The following is a 13,032-nucleotide window of genomic DNA, read 5'->3' on the forward strand; positions in this document are numbered from 1 at the left end:
TTTTAAAAGAAAGTTTTTTTTTCTTTCCTTTTTACCTTTTTGTGTTTCTCTTGAGTTCTGTATTTGGAGATCAAATTTTCTATTCATCTTTGTTTTTTTTTTTTTTTTTAAATCAGAAAAAAATGAAATTCATCTGTTTCACTGAAACAGTGATCTTTCCCTTAAAGATAATGTTTACTTTTACTGGATAGTTGATTCTTTCCTGCATTGGAAGTTCTTTTGCCTTCCAAACTATCAGATTCTAGGTCCTTTGAGCTTTAAAGTGGAAGCTGCTATGTCCTAGATAATTCTGATTGTGGCTACTCAATATTCTAATTATTTTTTTCTGACTTACAATATTTTCTCCTTTATCTGATAGATCTGAATTTTAACTAGGATATTTTTTGGAGTTTTCATTTTGGAGTCTCTCTCAGGAAGTAATAGGTGAATTCTTTCAATGGTTATTTTACTTTCTGATTTTATGACATCAGGCACTTTTCCTTGATACTTTCCTGAAGGATAATGTCTAGGCTTTTTTTTTTTTCTTATGATTTTCAGCTGGTTCAATAATTCTTAGATTGTCTCTCCTGTGTCTATTTTCCATGGTCAATTATTTTACATTTTCTTCCATTTTTTTTTTTTTGGTTTTATTTGACTGAGTCTTGAAGTCTCATTAAATTTGTTGACTTTCATTTGTTCAATTCTAATTTTTATTGAATTATTTTCTTCAGTTACCTTTTATATCTCCTTTTGCATTTGACCAATTGAGATTTAAAATGAGATGATTCACATAATCTGTTTTTTAACGAGTTGGTTTCTTTTCAGATCTATTTTGTAAGAAGTTAAATGTATTTTCCATTTCACTAAATCTATTTTTAAGGAGTTTTCTCCATATAAATTTTATGTTTCCTTTTCCCAAACTCTATCGAAAAATTCTCACTCTCTTTCCCTATTTTTCTTCTAATTCTCTTAATAATCTTTTTGAATTCTTTCAAGAGACCTTGTGATTTGGGGATTAATTCTTATCCCTTTGGGGATTTCATCTGAAGATGATTAGATTTAGCATAATTGGGGTTTGAGGTCTGCTCTTTGTATGAAAGCTAGCTATGGTCAGAGTTCTTTTTGCTGATTTGCTTATGTGTTAAAGATTGAGGTCTGCTCTTGAAGCAAAGTAGAGATTATCCCAAGCTTCCTCTATAGACGACAGCAGCTTTACACTACCCTGGGTCAGTGCTGCTGATTTCCTTCTGTTTCAGATTGGGCATTACTAAGCCCTACATTATTCTAAGGTTCAGAGACTGTTTGTCTTTTGCATTTGTGTTGGATGTCTCACAGCTAATCTGATGATCCACTAGCTTCCAAACCTGGATATAGTAGCCAGCACTGCTCTATTTTGGTTAAGAGCCTCCAGGTAGATTCCGTGGTGCACCTTCACTCAGCCTCCTTCCCCTGTCTGATTAAAACAGACCTTTTTGGAAGCTCCAAAATATTTTCTGCTGGAAATTTGTTAAACTCCAAATATTTGTGGGTTCCATTATTCCAAAACCACTTCAGAGGCTTTATCATTTGTTGATATGAGGGACTCCAGGAAGAATTCAGAGCTGTCTACTCTAACATCTTGGCTCCATCTTCCCTCCCCCATAATTCTTAGATTATCTCTCTTTGATCTGTTTTCTAGGTCTACTGTTTTTTTTTTCCAATTAAACATTTCCCATTTCTCTTCTAGCTTTTCATTCTTTTTTTTCAAAAGCTTTTTAATTTTCTTAATTTTTATATAAAGCTTTTTTTTGATTTTCAAAACATATGGATAGTTTTCAATATTTACCCTGGCAAAACCTTGTGTTCCAGTTTTTTTCACCTTCCTTCCTCCCCCTCCCCTATGCAGCAAACAATACAATATATGTTAAATATGTGCAACTCTATTATACATATCTCTACAATTATCATGTTGCAAAAGTAAAATCAAATAAAAAATGAAAAACAAAACAAAATCCAAGTGAACAACAACAAAAAAGTTAATATGCAATGTTGTAATCCACAATCAGTCCCCACAGTTTTCTCTCTAGGTGAAGATGGCTCTCTTCATCACTATACTATCAGAAGAAGCCTGAATCACTCCCCTATTAAAAAAGAGCCACATCCATCAAAACTGATCATCTTACAATATTGTTCATGGTATATACAATGTTCTTTTTGTTCTACTCATTTCTCTTATGATTAGCTGATGTTATGTCTCTCCAATTCTCTCTGAAATCATCCTCCTGATTGTTTCTTATACAACAATAATATTCCATAGAATTCATATACCATAAATCATTCAGACATTCTCCAACTGATGCATTTTATATTTCTGCCTTTTTGCATTCGATTTTGAGGTTTTTATGCCGTTATACATAATCAATTTTTTTGTAGATTTCATCTACCACTGAGAAAAAAGCATATTCCTTTCTGTCTCCATTCACTTTTCTCCAAAAGTCTATCATAACCAACTTTGCCAAAGCTCTATATGCCTACTTAACTATTTTCTTATTTATTTTGTGATTTGATTCATGTAATTCTGATAGAGAAAGGCAGAGAAATGCCAATAATATAGTTTTTCTATCTATTTCCATTTGTAGCTCTCTCAACTTCTGCTCTAGGAACTTGGATGCTATTCTATTGGGTTCATATATGTTTAGTATTGACATTTCTTTATCTATGGTATCCTTTAGCAAAATATGGTTTCCTTCTTTATCTCTGTTAATCTATTTTTCCTTTTGATTGATCTGAGATCAGAATTGCTACCACTGTTTTCATTTTACTTCAGCTGCAACATTATAGATTCTGCTTAAGCCTTTTACCTTTATTCTGTATGTATCACTCTTTTTTAAATGTTTTTCTTGTTAAAAAAAAAAAAAAACATTCTGAAGGATTCTGGTTTTTAATCCAGTCTCTAATCCACTTTCATTTCTAGGAGAGTTCTTCCCATTCACATTCACACATAAAATTACGCTGTATTTCTCACCATCTTGTTTTTTCCCAAGTTATACTTTTCTCTTCCCTTTCCCTCTTTCCCTCCTCCCCAGTGTTTTGCTTCTGACCACCACTTGCCTAAAACGATTATCCCTTTTTATAGTCCCTTCCTTATTTCTTATCTCATTCCCCTTCTACTTCTGTTCTCCCTTCTATTACCCCCACTAGCTGGATATTTAATTGGGAATTTTTAATTTGTTCTTTTCCTATCTTTTTCAGTTATATGCCCAAATCATTGATCTCTTCTTACTATATTTTATTCATATAGCTATATAGAAGTATAAGATTTCCTCTAAGAACTGTGTTGGCTACATCCAAAGTTTTGGAATTTTGCCTTATTACTGTCATTCTCTTGGATGGAATTATGGAATGCTTCTGTGATTGGTTGTTTGACTCATTATTTTTTTTAGAATTAGATCATTTAATTTCCAGTTGGTTTTTAATGTATGTTTTTCCTGGCCCTTTATTTAATATAATTTTTATTGCCTTGTGGTCAGAAAAGGAAGCATTTACTATTTCTGCCTTTCTGCATTTGATTGTGAGGTTTTCATTCCCTAATGCATTCAATTGTTTTGTAGATATCATGTACTGTTAAGAAATAGATACATTTCTTTTTGTTTGTATGCAATTTTCTCCATAAGCTTTTAATAGCTAAGTTTTCTAGAATTCTCTTTATTGCCCCAATTTCTCTTTTGTTTATATGGTGGTTAGATCTGTCTAATTCTGAGAGGGGACAATTAAGGATCCACCACTAATATAATTTTGCAGTTTATTTCTCTTTATAACTGGATTAATATCTTTAGGAATTTGTAAGCTGTACTACTTTTAGAATTATTACTACTTCAATTTTTACAATGCCCTTTAACAAGATATATTTTCCTTCCTTATCTCTTTTAATTAGATTTATTTTTACTTTTGCTTTATCTGAGATCAGAATTGCTACCCCTGCTTTTTTTTTTTTACTTCAACTGAATCATAATAATTTCTGATTTAGCCTTTTGCTTTTATTCTCTGTGTCAAATGATTGTAAACAACATATTGTAGGATTCTGTTTGTTTTTTTTTTTTTAATCCACTCTATTTGCTTCTGTTTTATGGGTGAGTTCATCCCATTCACATTCACCAGTTATGATTACTAGCTCTGTATTTCCCTCCATCCTATTTTCTTTCCTGTGTATACAGTTGTCTTTGTTTTGATCTGTCTCTCTTAAGTAGCATTTTGTTTTTAACCACCCAACTCACTACATACCCTATCTTCTATTTCCCTCCCTCCTTTTCTTATCTCCTAGTGTTTCTGTCCTCCATTCTACCCAGACCCTCCCTTTTTTTTCTCTTTCTCTTTCTACTTCCTTATAGGGTTAGATAAATATCTATACTTAATTGAATGATTAAATTATTCCCTCTTTGAGCACAAACTGATGAGATCAAGCTTCAGATAATGCTGATCACCCTCTCTTTTTTCCCTCTATTGTAATAGATCTTTTGTGCCTCTTCATGTGATCCATTTTATTCCATTATTCTTATCCTTTCTTCTTCTCCCAGTAGACTCTTTTCCCATCTCTTGATGCCTTTTTCTGTGATATCATCACATCAGAGCTCATTCATAACCACGCTCTCCATCCAAGGAATGCCCCATTCTATCTAAACCAGTAGCAGATACAATTCTCAAGAGTTACTGATATCGTTTTCCTATCTAGGAATGTAAATGGTTTAATTTTTAAATCACATATATTTTCCCTGTTTATCTATGTTTCTCTTGAGTTCTGTGTTTGAAGATTAAGTTTTTTTGTTTAGTTCTGTTTTGTTTTTTTTAATAGAAGTGATTGAAAGTCTTTTACTTTATTCAAGATCCATTTCCTCCCCTGAAAGTTGGTGCTCAGTCTCACTAGGTAGTTATTTCTTGGTTGCAACCCCATATCCTCTCCTTCCAGAAGAACTGCAGGCCCTCTGATCCTTTATTGTAGAAACAGCCAGATCCTAGGTAATCCTGACTATTGCTCTTTGGCATTTGAATTGCTTTTGCCTGGCAGCTTGAAGTAGTTTTTCATTGAGACTGTATTTCTGGAATTTTGCAATAATGTCCTTGGCATTTTCCTTGTGGGATCTCTTTCCAAAAATCATTGGTGGATTCTTTCAACCTTTTGTTTTTAGAATATTATATGAGCAGTTTTCCTTTATGATCTTTTGAAAAATGCTATGGCCTTCAGGTAGATAAATTATTTTAAACTTTTCTGTATTTTCCAGGTTGGCTGTTTTTCCCATAAGATATTTGGTATTTCCTTCCATTTTTATCTTCTTTTTAGCTATTTTAATTGATTCTTGGTATCTCTTAGAGTCATTAGCTTCCATTTGCCCTATTCTAGTTTTAATGTGTACTTTTCTTCAGTTAGCTTTTGTATATCATTTCTATTTGATTAATTCTACTTTTGAAGGTGGTGTATTCTTCAGTGGATTTATTTTTTGCATTTAGCCCATTATATTTTTTTAAAGGAATTTTCTTTCTTTGCCAAACTGTTGATTTTCTCTTTCATATCTCTCATTTCTTTTCTCAATTTTTCTTCTATCTTTCTCATTTGACTTTTACAGTCTTTCATAAACATTGTCAAGTAACCTCTCTGGGCTTTAGACCAATTTATATCACTCTTTGAGTTTGCTTCTATGGACATTCCTCATGTGAGTTGATGTTTTTGTTTTCACCATAGTAGCCTATAACCAAAGAACTTATGGTCAAGATTCTTTTTTGTTTGTTACACATTTTCTTTCCTTTTCTTTTGGTATTTCCTCTTTTTTTTTAACTTTTATGGTTGATCTCTGCTCCTGAGATAAAGGGGGCACTGTCCCAAGCTTCCTCTGAAGCTTTGAGCCTTGGCTTTGAGCACAGGGGCCCCTAGGATTTTTAGTGGGTAGCTTTGACGTCTCCTTCTGGGTAACAGCTTAGTTTCCCAAAATTTTTCTTCTGACTGGAGGCTGCTCAACTGGACTGCTCCTCTATTGAGCCAGGATCAAGGGTCTCAGTTGATGATCTGCTGTGATTAAGACTTTCTCACTGGCTTTCCCAGCTGGCTGAACACCCTTTTCACTGTAGTGAGACTAATTTTTCTGGAAGTTTTTTTTTCCCAATCTATTGTGAGCTGGAGTAGTTTCATTCTTTCTGACTGCTCAGAGGCTTGGTTCCATGTTGTTTTTGAAGGAAATAAGATGAGCTGAAGCAGCTTCCTGGTTTCACTCTACCATCTTTGATCCATTCTGTGTTCATAATTTTCCCATGATTTTCTTGCATCATTCTCATTTATTCCTCCAAATGTTCTTCTATCTTTTTTGAAATTAAAAACTACCTTTTTAAACTCCTTCCAGTAGGATCAGAGGTGAAGTATCATATATATATATATATATATTATATATATATATATATATATATATATATATATATATATAATTTAATAAGGAATTAGAATAGTCAACAAAGAAACAAAACCATCACTCTTCGCAGATGATATGATGTTATACTTAGAGAATCAGTTTTAAAAAGTATTTGAAATAGTTAACAATATTAGCGAAGGAGCAGGAAACAAAATAAACACATAAAATCCATGACCATTTCTATATATTACTATCAAAGTCAAGTGACAATGTACAGTAAGAGAAATTACATCCAATGAGTATAGACAATACAAAATGCCTGGGAGTTTACCTACCAAGACAAACCCAGGAACAATAAAAAGACAAGTATAAAATAATATTCAGACTAATATAATAAGATCTAAATAATTGAAAAAATATTAATCACTCATGGGTGGGCTTATTTGATATAATGAAATGACAATTATGCCTATATTTATTTTCAGTGCCATACCTATCAAACTAAAAAAAAAAAAATGATAGAGCTAGAAAAAAATAGCAAAATCTATCTGGAAGCTCAAGGACATCAAGAAAATCAAAGAAAAGAAAATTATTAAAAGTGATCTAGCTATGCCATATCTCACAATATAGTATAAAGCAAAAATTATCAAAACAATCTAGTACAAGCTAAGAAATTTACAGGTGGATCAATGGAATAGATTTAATACATATTACATAATAGCAAATGACCATAATAATCTACCATATGATAAATCCATAGATCCTTACTTTAAATAATCCCCAGTATTTGCCAAAAACTGCTAGAAAAACTAAAAAAAAAAAATCATGGAAGAAATTAGGTATAGACCAATATTTCACACCATATACTAAGATAAGTTCTAAAGGGGTACACATATAAGGGGTGATAGCAGAAACAAATAGAGATAGAATAGTTTATCTGTCAGATTTGTGGTTAAGGAAATAATTTAGGAACAACTATAGAGAGAGCATCACAAAAGGTAAAATATATATTTGTATTAATAAATAAATATATAATATATATAATATGTAAATATATAAATTAAGATATATAAATAATAAATGTAGCACATAACATATAATATACTATATATGTTATATATAGTATAAATATAATATATAAATATAAATAAAATAAATAAAAATGAGTAAAATAAAAAAAAGTTTTGTATAAATAAAATCAAAGGCCATCAAAATCATAAAGAAAGCAGAAAATTGGAAATTGTCTTTCTTATTTTTGTTACAAGTATCTCTGATTAAAGGCCTCATTTCTCAAATATATCAAGAAATGAGTTAAATTTAGAACAATATAAATTATTCTGGTTGATAAATAATCAAAAATGTGAACAATTTCAGGCAAAGAAATCAAAAATTGTAGAGAGCCAGAAATTGGAGAAGTAATCTTGAAAGAAGTATACTTGAAACAAGGTGCTAACTCAGTAGAACTGGTGAGATAATGGTTCTCTGGTTCACGTATATCTACTATGATATAATGATATAATCTCTTTAGTTTGATATAATGAAATAATCACTCTAGTTTGATATAATGATATAATCACTCTAGATTGGCTTATACTTAGCATACTGTAATGATGTAATTGTAATAGGTTATTTAAAGGGGACAAAGTCAGACTAAGACTAAGACTGGTTTAGATTGACGGACCGTCAGACTATTGGAGGAGATGGGGTCAAACTGAGATTGGGTCAGAGTATGACAGACACAGACTATGAAGGAGACAATAAAGACTTTGGACTATATTCTTTTCTATCCTCTTGATGACTACTCTGCTGAGAACAAGGCCCTTCAAGAGGACCTCCAAAAAGCTAGTCCAAACATTACATAAAAATATCCAATTGAGGACTTAAGGATCTATACTCAGCAGTTCAACGGACATGATTGAAAGTTCCAGTGGGGAAGTCTCTGTGACCCAGAAATAGGGTGATAAACTAGTCACTTTCCTTTTTCAAGTAAAATGGGAAAAATACTGTTAAAGAGTAGGCAGAGCTCAAATAAATTTTGTGGCCTCAAATATATATCAGCTCCTTAAGGAACTTCAAGAAAAAGTGAGAAAGCATCCAAGTAAGATTTATATCTTACATGTCTACTCTCATAGTGGACTTCCAGGTCCTGTTGTTTTTAATGGAAATTCTTCTTTTTTATTATTATTTTAATAGCTTTTTATTTACAAGTTGTATGCATGGGTAATGTTATAGCATTGACAATTGCTAAACTTTTTTTTTTTTTTTCAATTTTTCCCCTCCTTTCCCACACCCCCACTCCTAGATGGCAGTATGACCAATATATGCTAAATATGTTAAAGTATAAATTGAATACAAAATAAGTATACATGTCCAAACCATTATTTGGCTGTACAAAAAGAATCAGACTCTGAAATATTGTACAATAAGCCTGTGAAGGAAATCCAAAATGCAGGCAGGCAAAAATGTAGGGATTGGGAATTCATTGTGATGGTTCTTAGTGATCTCCCAGAGTTCTTTTGCTGAGTGTAGCTGGTTCAGTTTGTTACTACTCCATTGGAACCGATTTGGTTCATCTCATTGCTGAAGATGGCCAAGGTGCATCAGAGTTGATCATCATATAGTATTGTTGTTGAAGTATATAATGATCTCCTGGTCCTGCTCATTTCACTCAACCTCAGTTCATGGAAGTCTCTCCCAGGCCTTTCTGAAATCATCCTGTTGGTCATTTCTAACAGAACAATAATATTCCATAATATTCATATACCACAATTTATTCAGCCATTCTCCAATTGCTGGGCATCTACTCAGTTTCCAGTTTCTGGCAACTACAAAGAGGGCTGCCACAAACATTCTTGCACATAAAAGTCCCTTTCCCTTCTTTAAGATCTCTTTGGGGAATAAGCCCAGTAATAACACTGCTGGATAAAAGGGTATGCACAGTTTGATAACATTTTGAGCATAGTTCCAAATTGCTCTCCAGAGTGGTTGGATATATACACAATTCCACCAAAAATGTATTAGTGCCCCTGTTTTCCCACATTCCCTCCAACATTAGGCATTATTTTTTCCTGTCATATTAGCCAATCTGACAGGTGTGTAGTGGTACCTCAGAGTTTTAATTTCTCTGATTAATAATGACTTGGAGCACCTTTTCATATATCTAGGAATAATTTCAATTTCTTCATCTGATAATTTTCTGTTCATATTCTTTGACTATTTATCAATTGGAGAATGGCTAGATTTCTTATGAATTAGAGTCAATTCTCTATATATTTTGGAAATCAGTCCTTTATAAGAACCTTTGCCTGTAAAAATGTTTCCCCAGTTTATTGCTTCCCTTCTAATCTTGTCTGCATTAGTTTTGTTTGTACAAAAACTTTTCAATTTGATATAATCAAAATTTTCTATTTTATGTTCAATAATGATCTCTAGTTCTTCTTTGGTCATAAATTTCTTCTTCTTCCACAGTTCTGAGAGGTAAACTATCCTGTGTTCCTCTAATTTATTTATAATCTCATTCTTTATACCTAGGCTATGAACTCTATTTGACCTTATCTTGGTGTTTGGTGTTAAATGTGGGTCAATGCCTAGTTTCTGCCATACTAGTTTCCAATTTTGCCAACGATTTTTGTCAAACAGTGAGTTCTTATCCCAAAAGCTGGGGTCTTTGGGTTTGTCAAACACTAGATATTGTTGACTGTTTTGTCCTTTGAACCTAACCTATTCCACTGATCAACTAATATATTTATTAACCAATAGCAAATGGTTTTGGTAACCACTGCTTTATAACACAATTTACAATTTTATTGTTTTTCTTTTCATAAAACCAATTCGTAGTTTTATTTATTAGTTCAATGTTTTTTTTTTTTTTTTTTTACTTTCAATATTATTAATTTCTCCTTTTAATTTTAGAATTTCAAGTTTGGTATTTGATTGGGGGGTTTTAATTTGGTCTTTTTCTAGATTTTTAAGTTGCAAGCCCAATTCATTGATCTTCTCTTTCTCTATTTTATTGAAGCAAGCCACTAAGGATATACAATTTACCCTTATTACTGCTTTGGCTGCATCCCACAAATTTTGGTATGATGTCTCATCGTTGTCATTATCTTTTTTTTTTTTTTTTTTGGATATAGAACTAGTTCTAGCTTTTATTTTTTTTTTTTTTTTATTTAATAGCCTTTAATTTACAGGATATATACATGGGTAACTTTACAGCATTAACAATTGCCAAACCTCTTGTTCCAATTTTCACCTCTTACCCCCCCACCCCTCCTAAATGGCAGGATGACCAGTAGATGTTAAATATATTAAAATATAACTTAGATACACAATAAGTATACATGACCAAAACATTATTTTGCTGTACAAAAAGAATCAGACTCTGAATTATTGTACAATTAGCTTGTGAAGGAAATCAAAGATGCAGGAGTGCATAAATATAGGGACTAGAATTCAATGTAATGGTTTCTAGTCATCTCCCAGAGTTCTTTTTCTGGGTATAGCTAGTTCAGTTCATTACTGCTCCATTAGAAATGATTTGGTTGATCTCGTTGCTGAGGATGGCCTGATCCATCAGGACTGGTCATCATCTAGTATTGTTGTTGAAGTATATAATGATCTCCTGGTCCTGCTCATTTCACTTAGCATCAGTTCGTGTAAGTCTCTCCAGGCCTTTCTGAAATCATCCTGTTGGTCATTTCTTACAGAACAGTAATATTCCATAATTTTCATATCGTTGTCATTATCTTGAATGAAATTATTAATTGTGTCCATAATTTGCTGCTTCACCCAATCATTCTTTAAGATGAGATTATTTAGTTTCCAATTACTTTTTGGTCTATTTACCCCTAATTTTTTGTTGAATGTGGTTTTTATTGCATCGTGAGCTGAAAAGAAAGCATTTACTATTTCTGCCTTCCTGCATTTGAGTTTGAGGTTTTTATGTCCTTATATATGGTCAATTTTTTATAAGTTCCATGAACTGCTGAGAAGAAAGTATATTCCTTTCTGTCTCCATTCAGTTTTCTCCAAAGATCTATCATACCTAATTTTTCTAATATTCTATTTACCTCTTTAATTTCTTTCTTCTTTGTTTTGTGGTTTGATTTGTTTAATTCTGTGAGTTCAAGGTTGAGATCTCCAACTATTACAGTTTTGCTGTCTATTTCTTCTTGTGACTTTCAACTTCTCCTTTAGAAAGTTAGATGCTATATCATTTGGTGCATATATGTTTAGTATTGATATTGCTTCATTGTCTATGCTACCCTTTAGCAAGATATAGTTTATTTCCTTATCTCTTTTGATTATATAAATTTTTGATTTTGCTTGATCTGAGATAAGAATGGCTACTCCTATTTTTTTGACTTCACCTGAAGCATAATAGATTCTGCTCCAGCCTTTTACCTTTACTCTGTATGTATCTCCCTGCTTTAAATGTGTTTCCTGTAAACAACATATTGTAGGGTTTTGACTTTTGATCCAGTCTGCTATCTGCCTCTGCTTAATGGGAGAATTCATTCCATTCACATTTATTGTTAAAATGACTAATTCTGTATTTCCTGCCATCTTATTATCCCCATATTATGCTTTTCTTTTTCTTGCTCCCCCAACCCTCTTTCCTAGTTTTAAATGTATGTGGCCCACTTGTATCATGCTGCTCACCCTCTTTAGGATCCCTCCCTCCCCCCACCCCCACTTTGAATCTCTTCCCTTTTCTTGTACCTTTCCCTTATTCCTCTTTTCCTTTTCTCTTTTCCTCTCCCCTTTTTCAATTAGGTGAGAGAAGATTTTTTGTAAAACAAGTATGTCAATTATTTTTTCTTTGAGCCAACTCTGATGAGAGTAAGATTCACACTATGTTCCTTCCCCTCTCTAAATTCCCTCAAATATTATGTTTCCTTTGTCTCTTTGTGGGATGTAGTTTCCCTCTTTTTATCCCCCTTTCCCCCTTTTCTAACAATATCCCCTTTCCATTTCTATTTACCTTTTTTATATTATATCAGTAAAATCAAATTATACATGTAGTCTTTTTGTATATACAAAACAGAAATACAGTTTTCAAGAGTTCCTTTCACCTTTTTCTGCTTATCTTGAGTCCTATGGTCGTAGATCAAATATTTTGTTTAGTTGTGGTTTTTTCTTAGAAACAAATGGAATTCATCTGTTTCATTAAATGTCCACCTTCTTATGTTGAAGAAAATGCTCAGCTTGACTGGGTAGTTTATTCTTGGCTGCATTCCAAGTACTTTTGCCTTTCAGAATATAAGATTCCAGGGCCTTCCAATGTGGAGGCAGCCAGATCTTGAATGATCCTGATTGTGGCACCGTGGTATTTGAATTGTTTTTGGTTTTTTTCTAGCTGCTTATAATATTTTTTTCTTTAACCTGATAGTTCTGAAATTTGGCCACAATATTCCTTGGAATTTTTATTTTAGGGTCTTTTTCAGAAAGTGTGCGATGAATTCTTTCAATGCCTATTTTACCTTCTTATTCTATTACATCTGGACAGTTTTCTTTGATGATTTCCTGTAAAATATTATCTAGACTTCTTTTCATCATAATTTTCAGAAAGTCCAATAATCCTCAGATTATCTTTCCTAGATCTATTTTCCAGGTCTGTCATTTTTCCAAGTAGATATTTGATTCTTTTCTCTAATTTTTCATTTTTTTTTTTTTGTTCTTG

The sequence above is a fragment of the Sarcophilus harrisii genome, chromosome 2, assembly GCF_902635505.1.
Source record: "Sarcophilus harrisii chromosome 2, mSarHar1.11, whole genome shotgun sequence".
Lineage (NCBI taxonomy): Eukaryota > Metazoa > Chordata > Mammalia > Dasyuromorphia > Dasyuridae > Sarcophilus > Sarcophilus harrisii.